Genomic DNA, 17,205 nt, shown 5'->3' with positions numbered 1-17,205 from the left:
CGGTTTATGGTCATTCAGCAGGGAAATTACAAGAAATTTATGGATGTTTGGGAACCGTTAACTAAATACTGTAAGGATTGATTTCTTTAGTTGTTCCTTTAACATACACATCCGGGGGGGGGGGGGGGGGGGTGTAACATTTTGGAATTGGTTTCAGGGGTATGTATTGATTGTTCTTGAAGGTATTTATTGATTGATTAATAGGTGGAAGGGTGGGGGAATTAATTTTCCTTTTTATACATTTTCGTAAGTTAATGTGCTTTAATATTATATGTAAATATGTAATATTATATGTAAATGTATTAATTATTGTGCACTTCTGTGGTTTCACTTGACTTATCCGCAGCATTTGTCACCATAGACCATCATTTACTCATCAAAAGACTATCCTCAGTTGGAATTTCTGACCAAGTACTAAATTGGTTTAAATCATACTTCCAAGATCGGTAAGCTAAAGTTATTTTTAATAGCTCATCATCAAACATCTTCACCAATTCATAAGGCATTCCTCAAGGTTCAATTCTTTCCCCACTTTTATTTAATATCTTTTTATCACCTCTCTTAACCCTCTGTCAGTCTATAGGATTCTCCTCTTATGCATATGCAGATGACATTCAGCTCCTGTACCCCTTAAATACAGCAGATCCCAATAAACTATAAATAACAAGTTAAAACAAATAAGCCAATGGCACTGAACGCAACAAAATCTTCCATAATGTTTTTCCCATGGAAAAATGATCTTAAGTTTTCATCACAGATTCTCCTAACAATATCCCTCTCCAAAAAGTAACCACAACAAAAATATTGGGAGTAACACTAGATCAGGAACTTACCTATCATGACCAGATTAGTTCAGTGGTTAAAAATTGTTTTTATAAGTTACGTCTCATTAGATCCTTATCAAAAGTTTTAAAACCAGAGGCCCTTAATATTCTAATACATTCACTAATCATTTCTAGGCTTGACTATTGTAACACTTTATTTCAGGGCATAACTCAAAAAGAAATAAGATTACAGATAATGCAAAACATAGCAATAAAAATTATCACTAACTCAAAAAAATACGATTACGTTACACCACTTCTACAAGTAGCTCATTGGCTACCAATCACACATAGAATAACCTTTGTTTTTATTGTTAACTTTTAAAATTCAACAAACTCATGCTCTGATTTTTCTGCATCGTCTCTTGATACCGTATTCTCCATCCAGGGCACTAAGATCAACACAACAACATCTATTGACTATCATTTCATTAAAAATAATAGAGGCCAGGAGATCTACTATTTTCTCACTTATAGCACCCCAGCTTTGGAACAATTTACCAATATATATTCGTAATGAATCTTCTTTAGAAAAATTCAAGCGTTCCTTAAAAAGTTTTTTGTTCAAGGACGCATTTGAAAAATAGACAACATAATTTTACAAATCACCAAATTTCTTAGATCTTAATCAGATTTATGCATAGATTATAAATGTATCTTTTTTTTCTTCTTTTTGTGTTACCCACCATATGTGTTCCCCCCCTAAATGTTTCCTTTCTTTCTTTAAAGATTGTAGTTCATCCCCTTCACCTTCCGTACCAGTCATGTATTAGAATGTATAGAATTTAAATGTAATTGTATAAGAGAGTTTTGTTTTGCCTCCCCCCCCATTTTTTAAAAATGTTATTTGCATTGAGGCTTTTGACATTGCGTACATAACAAAAATTAAAAAAAAAACTTGAAAAACTTGAAACTTAAAAGAATTAAAAAAAACAATAAAAAAACAAACTAGTAGTAGTAATTATGAGCAGAGGTGTCCAGGGAGGGACAATGTAGTTGGCTTTAGCACCCCAATCATTTTGAAATTTGGTTTTTATGAGGAGGGCCAAGAACAGACATTATCTTTATTAAAATAAAAATTAAACCACTAAAAATAAAATATTACCTTCACAGTTTAGAAGAAAAATTTTCCTCTGTAAAACAGCAGGTTAGGAAACACAAAGCAGTAAAGTGTCTGCACAGAGCTTCATTAATGGAGTTGGGTTCATGACGAGAAGCTCAGCAGCTGTGGGACCCTAAGGATCTTCAGAAAAGTATTCTTGAAAAATGCAATGATGTTTAGGACCTTACATATGAGTTTGCGTATACTAAGACTTCTGATTCAAGGGGGTCTATAAAATGTATATTTAGGGTCTGATATTTAAAGGGTATTATCCAGATCATGGCAGCTGTTATCTGCATAATTTTTTTAGCTGCCACTATCCATGAATATTTAGTGGCATTATATAGATACACCATCCTGGCACTGAGAGGGGAACCAAGTTATTCATGATACTGAGTCTACTTTCCAGTTAAAACAAAACAATTGCTATCCTAATGTTATCTGGACAGCTAGATGAATATTGGTCTCACTACTGTAATCCCCTTGGGGAATGAGAATGCAGGTGTTTGGGTGAAATTCACCAAAGGATTACTGAAATGGGTTAGGCCTGAGCCTGCCAGGCAGGGGAGGGTGAATATACTGTATATTGAAAGTTACAGTTTACAGTAAGATATAAATTTTGCAGTTATAGTAGATGACAGTATATGTCACGGGGGGTGGGGGAGGTAAAATTATATGTGTAGCTAGGGAAGGGGGTCTTTGGTTTCTCACATTTCCTGCCATTGACCCAGACTCGCGAGACTATGGGAGCTCAAGGCAGCCATTTCCTATGAGTGATCTGCATGGGGCAGGAGCGTGGGAAGATCGCTCATGCCCCAAAAAACCGCTAGACCATCAGGTAAGGCTTAAGGGAGGGGGGCTTACAGGGATTAAAATAGCCTGAAAAATTTAAATGATTTTTTTGTTTAAAAATCACAAATAACCGAATTTGCGGATGCTGAAACCGCAGATTCGGAGGGAGAAGTGTAGTATCCTATGAAGGCTTTATAAAGTAACAGAAATCACCTCTGTTGGAGTAACAGAAGAGTGTGAGTCACCTCTGTTGGAGTAACAGAAGAGTGTGAGATTGGGGGTAAAGCAGTGAAGACCCTGCAAGCAGTGCATGGCAAGAGTGCCTGCTGTAAAACTGGAGGTGGGGAGAGAAACTGTACACTCTGGAGGATGGACAGAGATCTGGGCCTCAGTGATGGATCTGAACAGTGCAAATTGTTTTTGTTTTTTGGGTTTCTGTCTGGAGGAAATCCAGACAGGTTACAGCCTGCACTGGAGTTGTTGACTGAGATGGGGATTGGAAGGGAAAAGGACAGAAGCAAACTGCTGTAAAATAGTCTATCTGAATTTTTACGATTTAATCAAGTATTATCCCCATTCCCACAGGAATCCTTTAACAAAGCTGCAGTAGAGGTTTTTATTGCAGCCCAACGAGGTAAATGCTCTTCGTCCAACTACCACTGAAATGCATTCATGTTTACCTTACTCGTATATATTGATTCTACCAACATTTGCTTATTTCTGATCTGAGGAAGAAGGGGGTTACCTTCGAAAGCTAATCAAACTACATACATTAAGTTAGTCAAATAAAAAGAGAATTATATTTTTGTTCCTTTATGTTTTTCCTTTATTTCTACATATTACCTAGTCCTAGTAGAGTTCAGCAACTAAACTAGCTGATCATTTCTGGTTGCTCTGCAAGTGCCTTTTGTTCCAGATGTTTTCCAGGAATCCCTTTTATTGGATGTGCTCTCTTTCTGGGGGCTTGTCATCTACAATATCAGCTGCAGCATCTCTAGGTGATACTCAATCTGTTCTTAGTTTGGATCGTAAGGTTTCTTCCATGATCTTAGTATTACTTTCTGAATCTGCACGTGCTCCACCAATAACTAACCTCTCTGGTCAGTATTCAAAGAAAGTGATCCAAGCAGACAGGAGAGGCTCCTGTCCACTTAAATCACTTGGATCTGGCTAACCACTAATATTCAGCAGTGCTTAATCAGGCATTGCCACTGAATATTAGCACAAAACTGGGTCAAACAGGTGAGTAACAGGGTTAGAATCAAGGAAGAGTTAGGAGTTATATGGGTCCTGACCAATATTCAATGCCAGCACCCATATAGCTATGCGGGAGAATTTAGGACTGCTTAAAAGTAGTACCGAAAGGCTGCTGCAAGATGTCATAGTAGCCATTTTGTAGAGGCCGATGCTAGGACCTCAAGGGAATTTAGGTAAGCCCAAAGGGCCTATCCTGATTTGGGAGGCTGGGGGGGGGGGATGGTTGAGAGGGGAATCTACATCTGTGGGATTGGTATAGACTTGCAAAGGGTGGGAAGGGGTCTGGGTCTCACTAGAGTACACTGGGACCAGAACAGTGGGAGATAAGGGTGGAGGGTCATAGAACTAGAAGGCACCTTTTAATGTTCTATGGGTCCCAGCTGATATTCTACTAGAGCCTACATAACTGTTTTATGCAGGCCCTGGCTGAATATTGGCCAGGACCCACATATGTTCCGGTGGCCACTGTATGTTTGAGTAATCTTGGATATTAAGTGTTGTGCCTGGGCAGGGCCTGGCACTGAATATCCAGGGCTAATTTTTAAGGATGCATTTGATAGCTAGAAAGCCTGATTAGGAGCCTCAATTGAATCCCATTTCATAACTTTTTCGAAGTACATTGTTCTCTCTCTTATTTACTATCAACAACTTGTATTCAAAGTACATTATTCTCTCTTATTTACTATCAGCAACTTGTATTTCTCTTCCCATTCTTTCTTTTTTTTCAATGTTTTGTAAGGATAGCTCTAATCGTCTGTTTTGTCTCCCCCCCTAAAAATTTGTAATTTGTACATCGCTTAGAATTTCGAATAAGTGATTAATCAAATTTATAATAAACTTGAAACTAATTCTGACAACAATGGTCAGCCTTTTAAAAAACGTTGATTGCTACAGGATGAATATAGACCAGTAGGTTTCTATGTTACAACTGTAATTTGTCTGGCCTCTTGGGGTAATTCCAATATTCACAAATGGTAGTTATTCCATCTTGCCTATTGTGAGATCAATAATGCATGTTACCAGCTGCACATTGGAACCAATTCCCTCTGACTGGCTTTCTAATCACATTCTTTTACCTTTAGTACTCAATGATAAATCAACAAAGTTTACTTACTTGAACTATTCCATCTCCTTGGAAGCATGTCCTGATTCATACTGAGTTGAAGGAGCCTTTCTTAGATCTGGCTTTCTTAGAGTTGTTAAGTATCTAATTTGTGCTACCTGGCAAAGGTTTTGGAAAAGGTTTTTAAAACAATAACTGCGACATCATTGCTGTATGGCAAATCCCCAAACTTGGCCCTGAGCTCAGACAGATAGGGCTTTTTCTCCAGTGCTCTCCAGCCTTTAAGTGGTCCAGGAATGGAGCCACTGCCCTGGATTGCTGGCACCCATGACTCTGTTAAGGTCTTTGGGGTTACCTTTGATGCAGTTATCTATCTGCACTCAAATCTCTAATGTGGCGAAGAGGTTGTTTACCTTGCAACAGATCCATGCCATACCATCAATTCTTGAAATGTCTTCCTTTTGGATTTTGCTTTTATCCTTAGTTATATCTAAAACTGACTACTGCAACTCTCTGTACCATGGTCCTACAGTCTACCCTACTTAGGAGACTTCAATGAATTCAGAACACTGTCAAATTAGTCCTTAACAAGTTCAATCATGTAACGCCCACCATCCTCTTATCTCTGAGCACTAGCTGTGTCCTCCCACATTGTCTTTAAATATTTAATCATTGTACATCAGGTCATAAATACAGCTCACTTTCCTCTTTAGTCTTCTTATTCCATATATTCTATCTTGTACCCTTCATTCCTCCAGTCAGCATTTTCTTACAATGCCTTCATTTCGTCTCACCTGGCTCAATACTATTCGTCATTCTTACTTCAGTGTTGTTGCCCTGTGCCTTTGGAACTCACTTCCAGCCTGTCTCAGGGCTGAATTATCTTATCAGAAACTTAAAATTGATCTTAAGTCCTCTCTATTTAAAAAGCATTTCTTATAAACTGATCTACTTTCTATTCTTTTCATATTTCCAAACTCACTCACTGCAGTACACCTTTTGCGGTTTGTTTTTTTTATCATGGCTTTGTAATTTTTGCTTCTTATTCCTTTTTGTGTTTTTAGTGCGTTGTGGTTTTGTCTTCCTTATTTTGTACTTTAATCACTTTCCCATTTTACGGTAATTATCTTGTTAACTGCTTAGAATTATATATGATTTGCAGTATATCAAAAATAAACTGGAATCTGAAACTGAAAGCAATGCTTAGAGCAGTGTATTGCAAACTATGTGTCGCGGCACACTAGTGTGCCTCCTGAGATTCCAAGTGTGCTGTGGCTCACAGAGGAGGAAGGGAAGCGCCTGCCAGCTGACTTGCCTCTCACTGCGAGGCATCTCCTTTAGTGTCAGTGCTGCATTTTCCTGCTGCCATCATGTTTCTCTCTGCACACGCACCCCCCCCCCTTACAGGCAGCATCTTTCTGCTGCCATCGTGTTTCTTTCTGCACCCCCCTCCCTCCTGACCAGCAGCGGCAGCTCCGTTTGCTTTTTTTTTTTTTTTACTTTAAATCATTTTTATTGAGTACACATATTAACAATATGAAACATATGAAATTTAACAGTACATCTATAATAATAATATCAAATATAAACAATCAATTTCCAATATCAACCAAAAACTGTAGTTCAATCTATTCTAATTTTTCCAATTACATGTTATTTGTTGTATGGCAACTCCTGTCAAAATAAGTAAAAGTTTATTATTTTTGGAAGATATTTGGCTCTTACCCTCATAGACATGCCAAATAATACTGTATCATACGAAAGCAGGACAAGGGAGACAGCACAGAAGATGACCTAACTGGCCGCCATCTTGTTGGAATATTCATTTCTATTTCTATCTCTACCTCTGTCTTTATATTTTTATCTTTACTTTTCATAAATTGTTTCTTCAGGTACTTTAGTTAGATTGTGAGCCTTTGGGACAGTTAGGGAATTTCCAAGTACCTATCTTATTTATTTTTATTTATTGTAACTTCTAATGCATCATTTTTGTAAACCGCTTAGAAACCTCACGGTTATTAGCGGTATATAAGAATTAAATTAAATTAAAAAATTAAATTAAATAATGCCACATGATTTTCTAACAAACAATTTATTTGGCCCCAAATTGATTTCCAAACAGCCAAAATAAATAGACAATAGAATAATAAGTGATCTAAAGTCCCTGCTTCAAGATGACAATGCCAACATCTATTAGACTTAGAGCCATCTAATTTTTGTAAACGAACAGGGGTCCAGAATGCTCTAGGAAAAACCATATTTGTCTCATAGATGCAGACATTGTACATCTCATCTTCACCCTGGAAAACGGAGACTCAGGTGACATGATAGCGACTTACAAGATTATGAAAGGTATAGAGAGGGTGGAAAGGGACAGGTTCTTCAGCGTACTAGGAACTACAAAAACAAGAGAGCACTCAGAGAAATTGAAAGGGGATAGATTTAGAACCAATGCTAGAAAATTCTTCTTCACTCAGAGGGTGGTGGATACCTGGAATGAGTTCAGGGCAAGCAGGTGAAGTCGAGCAGAGGAGGGAGAGAGAAGAAAATCCACCGAAGAAGGCACGAGGGAGCAGAGAGAAGGCAGAGGGTGAGGGGCTGAGGCGAGAGGTAGCTCCACCCACTCCCTGACATCACCTGAAGCAGACTCGAAGCTCCCCCTTAAAAGGGGAGGAGCAACACTGCACAGCTTCTGAAGATCGAGCTTGCCAGCTTGAGTTCAGGGCAGGCAGGTGAAGTCGAGCAGAGAAGGGAGAGAGGAGAAAATCCACCGAAGAAGGCACGAGGGAGCAGAGAGAAGGCAGAGGGTGAAGGCTGAGGTGAGAGGTAGCTCCGCCCACTCCCTGACATCACCCGAAGCAGACTCGAAGCTCACCCCTTAAAAGGGGAGGAGCCAATGGCACGCGGCCGTTCGGCGCGTGGCGAAGGCGAGCGGCAAAGGCGCTCGCCTTAGTGAGACGCCTTTGCGAAGGGCCTCAAGAAGGGCCAAGTCACTACACCCAAGGACACCAGGGAAGGACAACAAGCAGGCAGAGAGGGATAGAGAGAGGACACCAGCAGCAGGCAGAGAGAGAGAGAGAGAGAGAGGACACCAGCAGCAGGCAGAGAGAGAGAGAACGACACCAGCAGCAGGCAGAGAGAGACAGAACGACAATGGAAGCAGAGGGAAACCAGAAGATGAGCTTTCCAGTCTTCTGCACAGAGTGTCATATGTATGGCTACCTCCCCTCGGGGAGACATTCATATGTATGTAGTCGGTGCCAGAAGCCGGAAAGCTTGAAGAATGAAGTAAAGGGACTAGAGGACAAGATACAGGAGCTAGAAGGACTTCACTCTACAGAGGACTCAATCAGGACAGCTATAGACTTCATGAATGAGAGACACATTGAGGAGGAGGGTCAGGGAACTCGAGAAATTCATTGAGGAAGCCTATAGGAGGAGAGTGGAAGAAAACGAACTTCAAATGAACAATGAAGTTACACCAACGCCAACATGGAAGGGAGAACAAGAAGCACATGACCTCATAGAAGACACCCACAGAGGAACATCACACGAGGGGGAGAAAATGGCTAGTCGATGCCCAGGAGAGGAAGCAGCGAAGCACACCGAGGACATTGACCTGAGACCGAAGCGAAACCTAAAGAAGGGAAAGTCAGCGATCCTAGTGGAAGACTCGATCCTGAGGCATGTGCACAGCCACATAGCAGGAGGGAGAGAGGATCGACTGGTGACCTGCCTCCCAGGAGCGAGAACCAAGGACATCGTAGACAAAATTGGAAAGATCCTGGAAGGAGCGGAGACGGAAGAGACCACAGTAATGATCCATATCGGGATGAACGATGTCAGCAGGAGAGACTACAGAAGAAGCAGGTTGATAGAACAGTTCAAGATTCTGGGAAGGAAGCTGAAGATGAGGACCCAGAAGATAGCGTTCTCAGAGATCCTACCAGTACCAAGGGCAGATGTGAAAAGGCAGGAGGAACTACAATCAATAAATGATCAAGTTCAAGGTTGAGGTAGGAATACCGAAAGGAAAGAGAACCATAGCGACAACTTTCAACTTCAGAAAAGGAAAGTACGAAGCAATGAGGGAAATGGTAAGGAAGAAACTTAGGAACACTTCAAAAAAATGGCAAACGGTAGAACATGCCTGGTCTTTTCTCAAGAACACGGTGAGCGAGGCGCAAAATCTGTATATCCCCAGATTCTTAAAGGAGTGCAAAAAGAGTCGAGCCCAACATGTGGTGGGCACCTGGAATGTTTAGGATAAAGTAGTATATTAGTTGTGTTGATAAAAATTTATAAACAAAGCCCTGCAAGCTGAACATCTCTTTCTCTAGTTCAGCAGCCAGAACTTTGATTTATAATTATAAGGAAGAAATAAGCTAAATATTGCAGTACTAAGGCTTATATGGATGCTGCGGGGACAGTGATGGGGTGGTGAATGGGATGGCAGTGACGGTGACGGGGCGGTGAAGGGGACGGTGGGCTGGGGACGGGGCAGTGATGGGGACAGATTTTTTCCCCATGTCATTCTCTACTCTAAACTATATTGATTATTAAGATTTTTCCATTCAGGGAACCCCGCCTGAATTGCCTGCTTCACTTGCAACCACTTATAACTGTGATTTATCAAGACCGAATTTATGTTGCAACTGTGAAAAATCAAGCAGTTTACCATTAGATATAACATCATCTAAAATACATATACCTGCTATTATCCAATACTTCCACACGACCTTAAACCCGCCAATTTGAATCTTGGAGTTCAGCCATATAGTTTGATTTGTAGATTTTTGTATTGGAATAGGTGTTAAATTATTGACATAACGTAAAGTTTCCCATGTATCTATTAATATTCTGTTTTATTTATATAATCTAGGCATTTTGATACTAAGAACATGGCAAAGCCTCAAAGGAAACAGGAGCTGCCTTCCAACCACAACCAATCTGGGAACTTATCCATGAGTTCTGGGAGGACCCAATACATACCCTGGCGCATAATATAGGACTGATGATACCTATAGAAATTGGGAAAATTTACCCCTCCCTCTGCAATTGGTTTTTGTAAAGATATTAAGGCAATTCTAGCAATTTTACCCAGCCAAATAAATTTTGTAAGAATACTATTTAATTTTCTATAAAAAGACCTTGAAAAAACTTGGTATCATACCCATTTGGTAACAAACCACAGGGGAAATCATCATTTTAATAGTTTGGACTCTCCCCCACCAAGACAGATGCAAAGGATTCCATTGCTCACACAATTCTGTTACCTTCTTTAATAAACATTTTTCAATCATTTTCATTGTTTCTTCCAGCGTGTTTTTTTATCCAAATACCTAATTATTTTATTCCCTCCTCCTTCCAGATAAAGGGAAATGAATCAAATAAATCTTTTGTACAATGCACATTGAGTGGAAGAACTTCTGATTTGCTCCAATTTATTTTATACCCTGAAAATTTTCCAAATTTCTCTATCAATTCAAGCATGGAATGGTTGTTTTAGAATTTCTCAAATAAAGCAAAATATCATCTGCATAAGCAGAGACTTTATATTCCTGTTCCGAATAAGGAATACCCTATATCTCCTTCGCTTGCTGAATAGCAAACAAGGGTTCTAATACAATATCAAAAAGCAAAGGACATAAGGGAAAATTAAGGTTTTCCTAATAAAACACGACTGCGAACCAACGAGACTATTTATTTATTTAGATTTTTATCCCGTCCTCCCAGTAGCTCAGAACGGTTTACAAGTAAACATTCACAATGGAGTGAATTGGACATACAAGATTATACAGATTTAAATACTTGGACATACGAGACTGTGCAGCAGTGTAAATATAGGGACTATACAGCAAATTAAGAACAGTAGTTTAAATATAAGTAGTTTAGTTTAGATACAAGTTATCTGAGTATAGGCTGAGAGTGGACTATACAGAAATTTAGGCAGATTAAAATGGAGAAAGAAGGGTAGAGGTGGGGTTTAAGGGGTTGGGTGTAGACTGAGGGTGACCTTTAGTTGAAGAGGAGGGTCTTTACCATTTTCCGGAATGTCATTAGTGAGTTCTGTAGTCTGAGTTGAGGGGGGAGTTGGTTCCAGAGTTGGGGAATGAAGTGGCTGTAGGAGCGTTTGCGGGCGGTTTCTGAGAGGAGGGACCTTCCGGGGGGAATGCATAGGCGTATCTCCGTTTCTGAGCGGAGGATGCGGGTGGGGATGTAGATGGGTAGCTTGGATTTTATGTAGGAGGGGGTGGTGGCATAAATTATTTTGTGTGCTATTGCCAGGGCCATGAATGCACAGTGTTGGCTAATTGGGAGCCAGTGTTCAGCGCGGAGTGCTGAGAAGATGGGATCATGGTAGTTGAGGCTGTGTAGGAGGCGGAGAGCTGCATTTGGGACCCGTTGGAGACGCTTGAGATCTTTTTTGGTTATGCCATTAAATAGGGAGTTGCAGTAATCCATTCTGGAGAGGACATATGCGTAGAGGAGTTGGGCTAGGTCAGGTGTGGAGATGTAGGGTTTGATCCTTCTCAGTTGGCGGAGGTAGTAGAAGGAGGTAGAGACTACTTGGGATATGTGGGTGGATAGGGATAGGTGTCCATCTAAGGTTACTCCTAGGCTGCGTACTTGATCTGTTGCCGTTAGTAGAGTGGAGTCCCATGATAGTGTTGGGCGTGTGTATTTGGTGTTTTTGTTCCTGATCCATAAGAGTTCGGTCTTAGAAGCGTTCAGTTGTAATTTGTTGTTTGTCATCCAGGTTTTCATGTCAGAGAGGCAGTGTTGCAGGTTAGCAATTTGGGACGAACGGTTTTCGCCTAGTGGGAGGAGCAGCTGGATGTCATCGGCATAGGAGTGGGTTTTAATGTTGTACTTTTGTGCTATATCAATGACAGGTCTGATGTAGAAGTTGAATAGGAAGGGGGATAGAAGGGCGCCTTGGGGAATGCCATATTTGATAGGCTTGGGGTTAGATTTGTGCGTCCCTAGTAGGACAGTTTGGGTCCTTTGGTGGAGGAACGAGGTGAACCATTGGAGGACAGAGTCCTTGATTCCAAGATCATAGAGTCTGGATATGAGGAGGTGGTGGTCGACCGTGTCAAAGGCAGCACTGAGGTCAAGTAGGACTAGTAGGGCATCGCTGCCTTTGTCGAGTATTAACCAGCTATCATCGATGATATCTAGGAGTACTGACACTATGCTGTGGCCTGTTCGGAAGCCGGATTGAGCAGGGGATAGAGCAGCTTGTTTTTCTATGAAAGGGTGTAGTCGGCGGAGCACAATTCGTTCTAAGAGTTTGGAGACAAATGGGAGGTTGGAGACCGGGTGATAGTTGCTGGGTTCGTTAGGGTCAAGGGTGGGTTTTTTGAGAGTGGGTTTGATAATAGCTGATTTCCAGCTGAGGGGAACTGTCCCTGTGGAGAGGGAGGTGTTAATGATGGGGAGGATGGATTCTGCCATGGCGTCTTCTGTGGACAGCAGGAGGCTGGATGGGCAGGGATCGAGGATGGTGTTGGAGGGTTTGAGTTCTGTCAAGGTTTTGAGAACCTCGGCATGGGTGGCCATATCAAATTGGGGGAGAGTGGTAGAGGATGGGGTATTTGGGTTAGGCTGGGGGTGTGCAGGAGTGGGTTGGTGTTGGTGTCAAGATTATTGTGGATGGTTTGTACTTTGGACTGGAAGAAGTTCGAGAGAGTCTCACTATCAACTTCTGTTTGGTTGGTGTGGCCTATGGTGAAAGCAAGAGCTTCTAGGGAGGGAATGTTGATAGAGTTTATCAGTTTTGGTGTGGTGGAGGTCTTGATGGTAGTCACTCCACCTCCTTTCCCAGAGGTACATGAGCAGGTTAGGGCCTGGTAGCCTGGAGGACATAGTTCGCCTAGTGCTATCCCATCATTGTCTTGGATCCAGGTTTCAGTGATCATGAAGGCGTCCCAAGTCTTGTCACAGATGAGGTTGTATAGGAGGAAGGTCTTGTTGTTGACTGATCTTGCATTGATGAGTGCCAGTTTAAGAGTATTGCTGGTGGGGAGGGTAGAATGGGGATGAGGTTGGCAGGGTTCCTGGTGTGTTTTTTTTTTGTGCTGGGAGGTAAGATCACCGTATCTGCCTTGGCCTGTAACGATGGGGATGGTGAAGTATAGTGTCGTAAGGAGTGTTGGGGATGTGGTATGAATGGAGGCGGGGAAGAGGGTGGTTTGAAAAGTGGTGGGAAAGGGGATGGGGAAGGGGGTGGCCTGGAGAGTTGGGGGAATGATAGGATGGGGGGATTGAGGAGCTGGGCTGGAAGAGTTTCGAGAGGGTCTCACTATCAGGTCCTGGCCAGTCCTACTGTTGCAGCTGGAGCCTAATGGAGGGTCAAGTATGACAGAGCTAAGATGGGAATTTGGTGCCTAATTGTTACTAGTGAGACAACTGGAGGATAGAGAAAGAGAAAAACAAAACAAAACCAGAAAACAAGCAAGCTGGGTTGAAGACTTAGCACCAACTGCTGCTAGTGAGATAAGAGCAAAGAGGGGTTAGACAATTACTTGCAGTTTAACAGCTTAACAGGTGTTAGTTTCATGTGAAACTTGGTTAGAGATAGACAATAGTTTCTAGTAAGGGATCGTATAGCATCAGAGTTCAGTCTTTTTTTTTTTTTGTTCCAAGCGCTGCTGGGATGTCGGGAGGCAGAGTTCGTCTTCAACACCGTCCCGATTCAGATCCCTGCAGTGAGGAGGTGTGCTGAGGCGTTGGGCAGCCCCCATTGGTAGTGGAGCTGTTCTGAAGCAGGAGATTCAAGTTAGAGCCCTGCTAGGGATGTCAAGAGGCAAAGTTCGTCTCCCACACCGTCCCGATTCAGATCCCTGCAGTGAGGAGGTGTGCTGAGGCGTCGGGTAGCTCCCGTTGGTAGTGGAGCTGTTCTGAAGCAGGAGATTCAAGTTAGAGCCCTGCTAGGGATGGCGGGAGGCAGAGTTTGTCTCCCACACCGTCCCGATTCAGATCCCTGCAGTGAGGAGGTGTGCTGAGGCGTCGGGCAGCTCCCGTTGGTAGTGGAGCTGTTTTGAAGCAGGAGATTCAAGTTAGAGCCCTAGCCAACGGGACTCTCACGGGGATGAAAGGCTTTGTAAGCAGGGTTCGTCCACATAATATGATGGACACGTCAGCCTTAGTAAAAGAGGGGGTTTATAAGTTAATTACCTGAACAGAAAACAAAAAAAGGGTTCCACCAAAGAGATTCCACAAGGAAAGCAGCAGCGCAAAACACAAAAGAAACTATGGAATTGATGATCCTGTCAGAAGTAATTGCTGCTTTTTATGGGGACGGGCGGGGATGGAGGTAATTCCTTGCAGGGATGGGTGTGGACGGAGAGGATCCTGGCGGAGACAGGCGAGGATGGGTGGGATTTCTGTCCCCGTGCAACTCTCTAGTCTCTGCTCGTTCCAGGATCTTTCCAATTTTGTCCACGATGTCCTTGGTTCTTGCTCCTGGGAGGCAGGTTACCAGTCAATCCTCTCTCCCTCCTGCTATGTGGCTGTCCACATGCCTCATGATCGAGTCTCCCACTAGGATCGCTGACATTCCCTTCTTCAATTTTCGCTTCAGTCTCAGGTCAATGTCCTCGGTGTGCTTTGCTCTTTCTTCTTCTGGGCATCGACTAGACAATTCCTTCCCCTCGTGCAGTATTTCTCTGTGGGTGTCTTCTTTGAGGTCATCTGCTTCTTGTTCTCCCTTCCATGTTGGTGTTGGTGTAACTTCATCTTTCATCAGTTCTTTCTCTTCCACCCTCCTCCTGTATGCTTCCTCAATGAATTTCTCGAGTTCCCTGACTTCCTCCTCGATGTGTCTCTCACTCATGAAGTCTTCAGCTGTCCTGATTGGGTCCTCCGTGGTGTAAAGTCCTTCTAGCTCCTGACACCAACCGCATACATATGACTGTCTCCCCGATGGTTTCCCTTTACTTCCATTGTAGTTCCTACTTTAAGATAACAGTTAAGATTACGTGTTTCTTCTGTGCCTGCTTCTTGCCTTGCTGCCTTCGTGTGTGATGCCTTCGCTTTACCTTACCTTTGCTTATGTGTTTGTTCCTTCTGTGCCTTCTTGCCTTGCTGCCTTCGCTCTACCTTACTTTTGCTTGTGTTTGTTCCTTCTGCGCCTGCTTCTAACCTTGCTGCCTTCTTGTGTGTGCTGTCTTTGCTCTACCTTACCTTACTGTTGCTTGTGTGTGTTCGTTCCTTCTGCGCCTACTTCTTCCTTACCTTCTGTGCTTGCCACTTCCTTACCTTTCAGTCCTTCCCTGGTGCTCTTGGGTGTAGTGACTTGGATCTTCTTGAGGCCCTTCGCAAAGACGCTCCCGCTAAGGCGAACGCCTTTGCCGTACGCTGAATTACTGGGTGCTGTTGGCCCCTCCCCTTTTAAGGGGGAGTCCGGCGCTGCCTCTGATGCGATGGGGGTGGGCGGAGTGAACTCTCGCCGCTTCCCCGAGCCTTCTGTTCCCGGCACTGACGCTGCTCCTCTCCTCAGCATCGGAACAAGGGAACTGGACACCCTAGGTAACCTCTAGGTACCGACGCTGCTCCTCTCCTCTCTTCAGCACCGCGTGTGCTGCATTGGCGGTGGGCGAAGCGAACCCTCGCCGCTTCTCCAAGTCTTCTGTTCCCTCCTGCCTTCCCTCTCTGTTCCCAGTACCGATGCTGCTCCTCTCCTCGGCACCGGAACAAGGGAACTGGACAGCCTAGGTACCGACACTGCTCCTCTCTTTTACCTTTTCTCTTGTACCCCACCCCAGGACCAATTTCTCTCGTCTCTCCCCTGCCCTTCCCCATGGTACTGCAACTCCCCCTTCCCATTACTTTAACCCTCTTCACCCAACCGCACCCCAACACCAGAGCCTGCACCAGTTCAAACCCCACCCCCTCCCTGGCCACTGCACTGAATCTTTGGGCAGGCTGCCCCTCCCTAGCCCTTCACCCTGATGGACCCTCCACACACATACACACACACCCCTGGTCCACCGCTCCCACAGGTCTGCCCTCCCTCCATGTGGGTCTGGCCTCCTAGACCCCCATTACTTACCCGAGGTGGCAGCAGCGGTCCTGACCTACCAACCCCTCCTCCTTCTGTGCCCCAAAGCAGTAGCAGCGGCAGCAGCAGTCCAGACCCACCAACCCCCCATTCCTTACCCAAAGCAGCAAGGTAAACAGTGGCAGCAAGGTAAACAGGCTGTTCGCGGCCAGCCCCCAACAGGGCCTTTCTTCTATTGCATCCAAAGTGATGCGGCAGAGGAAAGGTCCTGCCGCAAAGCCTGTTTACAGCGCTGCCACTGATGCTCTGGGTAAGTAATGGGGGGGTTGACGGGTCAGGACTGCTGCCACTGTGCTGAGATGCTTTCCTGCTCGGTGGTTCTTCTGCACATGCGGAGGCACAGTTTCAAGTGTGCATGCGCGGCTAGGGTTTTATTATTATAGATATATGAAGCATGTTATTTTGCACAGCTATCTATTGTAAAAGTTAAATTTGACAAAGTTAAATCCATGCAATGATTGAAGAACAAACTATTAAACAAGGGGGCCAGAAACACCCCCCCATAGAGTTTTGCACACCTCTGAGCATTTGGAAGCATTGTCATTTTTTGATTACCTTCGTACATCATGCTTTTAAATAGTAGGAGCTGCTTAAGTGATACATCCATCTTTAGCATTAACGTTTAAAATTCAACTTTCTTCCATTTTTCTGCTTTCTTCTTAAAATCTACTTTTCCATGCTTTCCCTTCCCATTTATCCATGTGTTCCATCTCCTCCATCTTTCTTCTCCCCTATTCCCATCTATCCATAAGAAGCATTTCTTATCTCTTCCTGTCGCACCTATTGCTGTGCACCATCTCCTCCCTCTTTCTCCCCTTCCCCTCCACCCCTATGCACCATCTCATCCATCTCCCATGCTCAGATATCTGTCTTCCCCCTTCCCCCCCACATGGTCTGGCATCTCTCTCCTCTTCCATGGTCTGGCATCTCTCTCTCTTTCCCTCCCTCTTCCCAAGGTTTAACATCTCTCTCCTCTCCTTTCTGCAGTCTGGTATCTCTCTCTCCCCTCCTTCCCTTCCGTGGTCTGGCATCTCTCTTTCTCTCCTTCCCATTTCAGTGGTCTGACATCTCTCTCTTCTATGGGTCACCTCTCCTCCCT

Source organism: Geotrypetes seraphini, chromosome 1 (assembly GCF_902459505.1).
Source record: "Geotrypetes seraphini chromosome 1, aGeoSer1.1, whole genome shotgun sequence".
NCBI classification, from domain to species: Eukaryota; Metazoa; Chordata; class Amphibia; order Gymnophiona; family Dermophiidae; genus Geotrypetes; species Geotrypetes seraphini.
This window is presented reverse-complemented; position numbering follows the sequence as displayed.